The following is a 9,685-nucleotide window of genomic DNA, read 5'->3' on the forward strand; positions in this document are numbered from 1 at the left end:
CGAGCCCGCCCTGCTGGCGGCGGCCGGGCTGGCAGTGGCTGGAAGGCGCTTTGGCGGTCTGCTGGCTACCTGACTCCACTTCCGGGGCGTGGTCCCGCCCGGGGAGCTGGGGAGTCTGAGGTACCCGGGGCTGAAAGTTGTTCAGCTGGAGGAGGGAATTCGACTCTGAGCAGGGCCTACCCCAGTCGGTCGGAGTACTTCAGTTGGAACTCGCCTACTAGGAAGGAAAAGCAGATTTCAAGAGTGTCGCCGCCGCCGCCAGCCGTGGGCTGGCACTGCAAGTCCCAGCCTGCGGAGTCCCGGAGCGGGGGCAGGGGGCGGAGGTGGGAAGAGAGGCATGCTGGGAACTGTAGTAGTGTCACCTCCACGATCACGGCAGGTAGGTGCTCATCCTATTGATGGCTTGGTGACACTGGACTGCAATTAGGCTTTGGCACGTCGGGTGATGGCTACGGCCAAAAGAAGCAAAACGCTTCTTGTATGAAAGGAATTTTGCACTTTGCAAATCTGTTTAAACCCTGGCCGAGCGCATGCCTGAGATTCGGAGTGTGTCCTTCACATACCACGCATTATGGTAGGAGTTCAGTGTTTGCTGAATTGAAGAATTTGTCTTCTGCCCTTAGAGTCGCAGCACTTCGGAACTGAATGTGACTAAGACTTTCCTCGGTGGAACGGACTTTATAAATCTTGTACATCTTCGTAAATCTAGTTATCAGAGAATATCTATTCTGGCCTAACTCATCATTTTACAAATAAAGTGGTTTGCCCACGGTCCCCCAGCATATTCTTAGCAGAACGGGACTTGAACTAAACACCATATTACCTGTCATTAAGAAACGTAATCTGTGGTAATGTAACAAGTGAAGGATTTGATCCCTGGACTGACTTACTTTGGTCGCTTATACCCACGAACATTTTTTACAGAGCAGATTGGTCAGGGATTTGGTTAAAATAGGAAATATGAATTGGAAGGACACTTTTCGCAGATGGATGTTTAAAAGTGCCGTGGAATTTAATTTAAAACTTGAAGAAAACAGGTGTGAGTAGCAAAATAGTTTATTTATTCTTTTTTTAGAAAGGAAAGTATTTCTCTTTAGAATAATGCAACAAATACATACCGATGCTCTCCTCAGAAATATGCACTTCCGGATGTGCCCTTCCAAATCTTTTCTTATGCATTTATATACATGATTGTGCATGTACAGAAATAGTAGTTTTGTTCTTTGTTTCAAAAATTCACTTAGTGGAACAGTTTAATTTCTATGGTAAACTTTATTTGAAACAAGGGTATTAATCCCTTCTGTTGCTTACAAATTTGGAGCCTGGGAAGTCCAAAGTCCAGGGAACACATCCGGAGAGGGTCTTTGGTTGTGACTTTACAGCGATGCAGGAGTCTCACATGGCAGAAAACTGGCAGAGCAAAGAGAGACAGACCTCTCATGTGTTCTTTTAAAGCCCTCAAAACCATGCCCATGACCACCATTATTAATCCATTCACTACCTCATGGTCCTGCGATCTAATCACTTCTTCAAGGCCATAATTACCATTGAATTACCTTTCAATTACCATAATAGGATGTCCCACCCTCAACAGTTACAGTGGGAATTAAGTTTTGGGCGGACATTCAACCCAAGGCAAAGGGTCTGCAGTATTTTACTTCATCTAGGCTCTTCTTATGCTCATGCTCACTACAGATGCCCCTTTTTCCTTAGAACTGGGAGAGAAATTAAGACTGTAGGCAAAGAAATGGGTAGATGATCAGGAGTGCCTCAAGTCTTGATATGTCAAAAAAATGTACAAACCAGATGGTGATTGATTGGTAAATACTATTTGCTAGACAAGTTGTATAACAGTCTAGTGACAGTCTGGTGGGAAGTGTTACTTTTTTGAGGCGCTGAGTTCTGTTTTGGCTGGTGTTGTTACAACAGTCTTTTCTCTCTCTCTCTCTCTCTCTCTCTCTCTCTCTCTCTCTCTCTCTCTCTCTCTCTCTTTACTTACTGGCAAGTCTCTCCCTTTCTTTCTTGTAACACTTTAAGGTTTCTTAAATTCTCAGCAGCTACCTTTGGCATCTGCTGTAGATTAAGGAAAATGAATGTAAAGTACTTCCAAGGACTTCGACTCTTCAGAAAGGCTTCAAGTGTTTTTCTTAGTACCTAGCTAGTTTTTTCTTCTTTTTAATATATTTAGGGCTTGTTTCAATCTACAGACTTTTTTTGAGCACCTCAAAATATAAGGGTTATGGTGTGTGTGTGTATGTACATGTGTTACAAAAATATTTCAGGGATGGCTCCCTGAGGGGCATGTAGCTTAGCTTAGTTCAGGAGATAAGAAAACCAATAAACCCTTAGTTACTTTAAGTTAAGCAAACATGATAACCACTACACTACGGAAACCCGTGTTACTTTAATTTAATAAATGCCAAATGAGTGATACAGACAATGAGTGGTTTAACAATTCTGAGAAGAGAATTGTAGACCAGACTGTTAAGAGGGAGGTGGTCACAAAGGTGGACCTTGAAGGATAAGTGAAATTAGGTTTGACAAACAGGAAGCAGAATAACCAGGCAAGAGAAGTGGTGAAACAAAACATTAAGATAGCAAAGTAGAAGTTTGAAGTAGAACTTCCGTACAGAAGGCTCTGAAGTAGTCTGGACTCTGGAGAATGTTGAATACCTGATTAAGGATTTGGACTTAATACTGTAGGCAGTGGGTGTCACCAGGGGCTTCTGAAGATAGAAATAAAATTATGAAAATTAGAAAAGTATTAATGTGGTCCTTTTTGGATAAATTGTGAATTAATAAAGAGGGAGAATGGAATGAGAGATATCAAGAGCCAATACATGAAGCAATGAAAGCTTAAAACGAAGGTCATAGAAGTGCAAATACAAAGACAGATGGAGGTGAGAGAGACTTTGATAGAACTCACAGAACTAGCTGACTGACTTAGGAGAAAAGAAAGAAGTTTGGGTTAAAAATGTCTGAAATTACCAGTAAGATTTGAAAAAGGTCAGAAAGTTTGTCAGAACACAGGCTGTTGATGGTATGGGCAAATGAGCACTCTTATATACAGATAGTGAGAGAAATTGGTACAGCATCTTTGGAAGGCAGTTAGGCAATATGTATATCAAAATTAAGAAGCTATGCATGCTTTGACTTAAAAATGGCTCCTGTAAGAATTTATCTTATGGATGTATTTACAGCTGTGTATAGATATATGTGCTTATTGCAGTCTTATTTGTAGTGGCAAGACTGGAAACAGTGTAACTACCTATCAGAAGGGAATTGGTTAAAACAAAATCAATACATATAGTGAAGCTCTATGAAGCCATTTTTAAAAAAGAAAAATAAAATCTATATGTGCTGCCTTGAATTGAATGAATGTCCCCCCAAAACTTGACCACCACTGTGACAGTGTTAAAAGGGTGGGAAATGCTATTGTGATAGTTGAATGGTGGGGCATTGAAGAGGTGGTTTGATTGTGAGGACTGTACCCTCCTGAATGGATTGATTCATTCTTGGAATAGTGGGCATGGTTCTGAGGCCTTTAAAAGGAGAGTACATGAGGAGGTTTCTCTCTGTCTCTGCTCTGCCATTTTCTGCCATAGGAGACCACTACATTGCTGTAAAGCCACCACTAAAGAAGACCCTCACCAGTATGTGTTCCCTGGACTTTGGACTTCCTAGCTTCTGAAACCGTAAGCAGTAAATTTCATTTTCTTACAAATTACCCAGTTCCAGGTAATTTGTTATAAGTGACAGAAGTGAACTGATACATACACTGACGTGGAATAGGCCCCAAGATATGCTTATTATAAATGAGAAAAGCAAGGCACATGTTGTATTTATGATATTCTTCCATTTATGTAAAATTTAAATGTGAATAAAATGTTTGAACCTACATGGAATTTTTCTGAAGAATACTTTAAAAACTGTTAGCTAAGGTTGGCTCTAGGAGAGTCTTGAGAATCTTCATTAGAAAGGAAACAATTTCCATTGTGTTTACTCTTTTATATTCTGTTTTACCATGTGCAGGCATTACTTTTCTAACAAAATTAAACCCATTTAATTTTTTTAAGTTTTTGTGAATTTCAATCCAGTTTGAGGGAAGAAGGGCAATATCTCTATTAGAAGTAGGCAAATAAGGGAAAAGGAGGCAGATCTTGTTTGGGAGATTTTTTTAAATGGCACATGACAGGCCAACCTTCAGAATGCTCACCTGCCTACACTGCAGTTCTCACGGAAATTGACTTCTCTGCCCATCCTCAGCCACAGTGTTTGTGCACTTGATCCAAGTTAATCAATTAATATGGACTGGCCAGCAACCTATGGCCTGTTGTATGAAGATGATCTGGACAAATCAGTTGTCACTCTTTAGGAAGCTGAAGTTGGAAACCAAGAGAGAGTAAGTCATTATACAGCAAGGACAGAAGCTGTGTGTATTTCATGGGGTAGAATAAAGGATTTGGCAAGCTGAAGCCTTGTGAGAGAGTAGAAAGTATAAAGAAACTGATCAGTCAAGAAAAGAACATTAATGGGCCAGCCCGGTGGCGCGCTGCTACAGTGCGCCGCTTAGGAAGCGCTGTGGCGCTCCCGCCGAGGGTTCGGATCCCACATACAGACCGGCCGCTCACTGGCTGAGCGAGGTGCAGGGGCAACACCGAGGGTTGCGATCCCGTTGCCGGTCCCGGTCCGGTACGGGCGCGACACTGAGGGTTGCGATCCATTGCCGGTCACGAAAAAAGACAAAAAGGAAAAAAAGAAAAGAACATTAAGCAGGCATGCAGCAATGTGTAGAGAGATATCACAACATAACCCGTGTGGCCATAGGGGAGATGGGAAGAATTCCTGGAGCTACCTTTCTGGTGACTTTTCAAGACAGATTTGGTTGACATTTACTCAATAAATAAATCCTGCTTTTCTTGAAACAGAATAGGGCAATAATAAAGATCAAGGGCTCTGAAGTCAGAGAACTGAAGGTTCAAAAACCTGCTCCATTTCTTACTCAGGGCTAGTCACTAAACCTCTGTAAGCATCAGCTTCCTCTTCTAGGAGAGACGCCTGATGCCATCTTGATGAGATGTGTTTGAACACTGGTGTACTACACATCACACCTGCTCACAGAAAACACAAAATAGGAGCTGGTTAAACAAACTGAATGATTTCTGGGCTTTTACTTTTTTACCTCCTGCCTCAACTCTTTAGGCTCTTTTTTTACTCTAGCCATGCCATGTTCAGTCTGGGTAATTACATGAAAAATGACAAAGCTAAGTATTGTTTTTTAAAAATCTCTCCTCTTCTTAGTACTTTTATAAAGGTGTGAGTGGAAAGGAGTTTAATAATCTGAAAGATGTTTCAGGATTACATGCTTGTTTCATATTCACAGTATCCTCTTTCCCCTTAGCTTGGGTAAAAGGAATACTTTATTATCTGTAGAAATTTTGACTTTTGGAGTATCTTTACATGTATTCTCTCATAAATGCTACCTTTGTTACAGCTTTCACAGCATTATAGATCTTTGTGAGGGTTTTGGGTTTTTTTCCCCCCACACCCCTCATTAATAGACGAAAAACTAAATAAAACACAGGGAGTGAACATGATTACGTCATCTGTAGAAAACAAATGTTGACTCCTGGCCAGAACCCACAGGTCCTGAGTTTCCAGCTTGTTGCGTAAACCACTGAATAAATGCTTTTGTACCTGGCATAATTTAAGTAAAACTACAGGTGAAGATTCAAACCATTCCTGAGATTCTCCCATAGTAGCACTTCTAGTATTAACCTGCCATTTTGTTCTACATCCCTCAATCTTCTCTATATTCTTAAACTATATCTAAAATGGACTCCTAGATGGGAAGTTATGGGAGAGTGAATGAGAAAGGAGGGAAATTCCTCTCTAATTTATTCCTGGTATCCTGTACTCCCTCATTCCTAGCCCTAGAAACACCAAAAAAGCTGTTGACCGTTTTTTAGTCGCTGAGTTCATTCAAATATGTAATCCAATAAATAGGGAGCAGGCAATAAGTAGCTTAAATTTTTAGTCCTAGAGTAGCATAAGATTTTCTCAGAAGAAAGGCACACAAAAATGGAGAGAAGTTTGAAAAGGATGAAATTTCTTTAATACTTAATATGTACTTCTAAAGTTTTAATATTTCAGAGCTTTTTCACATATTACACCCTATTTATTGTCCTAACTCCACTCTTACGTAGGTAGGTCAGGTATTATTACCTCCAACTTTATAGGTTCATTAAAGTACTAGTGGGGATCATAATGCCAAAGCTCAGAGAAATTAAATGATTTTCCCAAGGTCACACAGGTGGCAAAACTGGAACCAAAACCCAGGTGACTCCACTCAGTGAAAACTTCAGAGTTATACAACAAAGGCTACATACAATAGTAATAAATACTAACTTGCAGGAGATTGCAGTCATTAAATCCACCCTCTCTAACTTTCTACCTCATACTTGTATGTTTCGTTTAACATTCAAAGAAAAATTACAATTTTATAAATAATTTCAAAGTCAAATATTACCTGAACATCTAATTGGTGATCCTTCAACACAATGACATTTAGTTTCTGTATACAGAAATGGACTATTAACAAGGGCTATGAAATATCATTGTACTGTGTAAAATTTATCCACTATGTATAGATTGAGGTCAGGCCAAACTACTAGCAAAACAAAGTCCTTTCATCCAGTGACCACTAATACTTTAGATTAAAAATAAATCATGATTTCACTTATATGAGGTATTCAAAGTAGTCAGATTCATAGAAACAGAAAGTAGAATGGGGGCTATGAGGAGCTAGGGAGAAGAAGAAAAAGGGAGTTGTTGTTTAATGGGTATAGTTTTGGACTGGCAAGATGAAAAAGTCCTGGAGATCTATTTGATGTGAATATACTTAACACTACTGAACTATACACTTAAAAATGATTAAAGTAGCAAATTTTATTTTATGTATTTTTTACCACAGTATAAATAAATAAATTGAATGTATTATTTTAGATAATGAAAAAGTACTGGAGAAGGTTAATGGCAATGGTTGACAACAGTGTGAATGTACTTAACGTCACGGAACTGTACACTTAAAAATGATTAAAATGGTAAATTTTATGTTAGGTATATTTTACCACATTTTTAAAAAATTGTATAGTTTCAATGTGATTTTATATTTTTATCACACTCACTATTTTGTGAAAAGCTATTTTTCATGTTTCTGTGTAGGCAACTATAAAACAGTTTTATTTTAGTCTCTCAGTTATTTAACCTATAGTCAAATAAATAATATACAGTTCTAAACGAAAATCTGTAGAGGGAAATTTCCTTTCCAAGATTGACTGTAACATTATACAAAAATCTTTTAATGCTCATAGAATTCCATAAGGCATCTTATACGCATATTATGTTTCATTTAGTGAAATTATTAGATGATTACATCATCTTGTCAGTGAATATCACATTTCAAGATGCCCATTTTGTAGTCATATTCAGGTTCATTCAGTAGTTGAAAATTTATTAAAAGGCATTTACTGTTAATAGTTACTCATTTTTCTTAGCTTTCAACTAATAAGCATTTTATGATTTTAAAATTATTTTTAAATTTCCTTTTAATATATTCTACCAGTTGTTTTTCTAAAAATACATTTTAAAAATAGTTTATTTTAAACTTTGTAGTATATATTTCCTTCTTTTTTAGAGATATTAGCTATGTAATTTATCAAGGTCAATTTTTAAATAGTTCCATTATCTCAAAATTCTGGTGAAATGTTTGCTTATATCTTTCTTCAGTAGTAACTTGTCTCCTAAAGATCTTTTTCTAGTTGAAATATCAAACATTTCTAGTTAAATTAACATTTCTAGTTAAATGTTTGATATTTAAGGTTTCTTTAGTAAATTCCAATTTGCTCTCTGTCTTTTCCAGTTCTCCCTGACTGATCTTTCCGTCACATGTTACATAAACATTATTTTAAGTATACACATAATATATCACAAATTTAGTATCACATGTGATAGTAGACAGAGACTAAGCAGTGCTTTTATTTTTAATGAGCAGTTTGTGGGACATAATATTAATCATGCAATGATTTTAACAATTAGGCTTTTTAAACCACGTATTTGTATGTACAAGGGAGATATTTATGATTTCCACTAAAGCCCTCAAAGCTGTCCAGACAGCCCTATTATTCATTGTTGGTCAACTTCCATGGGCTAACCATTCTCCTCAAGCCCTACACCCTGCTTCCTCATCTTGAGAGAAAATAGGAATCATTAAGTTTCAACTCAGACTCTCCCCTTTCAAAGTGAAATTTGAAAATCACTAATTTACCCCTGTACTTACCTGTTTCCTTCCAATATTAGGAATTGTAATGCTTTCCAAGGCTAACCGTTCTACCTGTTGACCCTCTCTGTCTCTTCCTAATCTTGGTGTACATATGAGGGTACTTCAGAAAGTTCATGGAAAAATAGAATTAAAAGATAATACAATGGGCCGGCCTGTGGCTCGCTCGGGAGAGTGTGGTGCTGATAGTGCCAAGGCCCCGGGTTTGGATCCCATATAGGGATGGCCGGTTTGCTCACTGGCTGAGCGTGGTGCTGACAACACCAAGTCAAGGGTTAAGATCCCCTTACCAGTCATCTTTTAAAAAAAAAAAAAGATAATACAAATTTTTCCATGAACTTTTTAAAATCAAAACTAAAATTTTATTTTTACAAAAGTAAGTAAATGAAAAAAAGGTCCGATTAATTAAACTTTCAAATGATGCTTTTTGTATGTTTGTATCATTTACATTTATAAATTAGTTAAGCCTAAAGCTGCACTAAGACTTTTCAGACTGCACATGCACTCACATGTGAAATTAAATTATGCATTGATATTATTGTTGATAGAAACTAGAATTTTCAAATAATTCTGCATGGCCACATAAAATCAAATTCACCGAAGCTCTGGCTACTGCTAAAATTCTTTTTTCTTTTTAATTTTTTTTTTTCTTATTTGATCCATGATAGTTGTATATATCCCATGAACTTTTTGAAGTACCCCCTCGTATATCTCCTCTTCTTCATTTTCAGTCTTTCCCTCTTCACTGACTCTTTCTCCTTATCCTATAAAATGCTCAAGACTCCCCCAAACTAGTGCCCATCTCATTCAGCATGCAACAATCTGACTACTGTCACATTTCTACTAAAGGACCTCCCACTTGCCAGATCTATTGACCTCTTAGTTTCATCCTACTTGACCCTTTTCAATGAATATCTTTCCTTCTTGAAATTCCCCCTTTCCTTAGTTTTTTAAAAAATTGAAGTGAGGGCCAGCCCGGTGGCGCACTGCTACAGTGCGCCGCTTGGGAAGCACGGCGGCGCTCCTGCCGAGGGTTCGGATCCCACATACAGACCGGCCGCTCACTGGCTGAGCAAGGTGCGGGAGCAACACTGAGGGTTGCGATCCTGTGGCCGGTCCCGGTCCATTATGGGCGTGACACTGAGGGTTGCGATCCGATGCCGGTCACGAAGAAAGACAAAAAAAAAGGAAGAAAAAAAAAAATTGAAGTGGAATTGATATAAGATGTGATTAATCATTTTCAAGTGAACGATTCAGTGGCATTTATTTAGTACATTCACAGTACTGCATGACTACTGTGTCTATCAGGTTCTAAAACATTTTCATGACCCCAAAAGGAAACCCTAT

This window comes from Galeopterus variegatus, unplaced genomic scaffold (genome assembly GCF_000696425.1).
Source record: "Galeopterus variegatus unplaced genomic scaffold, G_variegatus-3.0.2 Scaffold67, whole genome shotgun sequence".
NCBI classification, from domain to species: domain Eukaryota; kingdom Metazoa; phylum Chordata; class Mammalia; order Dermoptera; family Cynocephalidae; genus Galeopterus; species Galeopterus variegatus.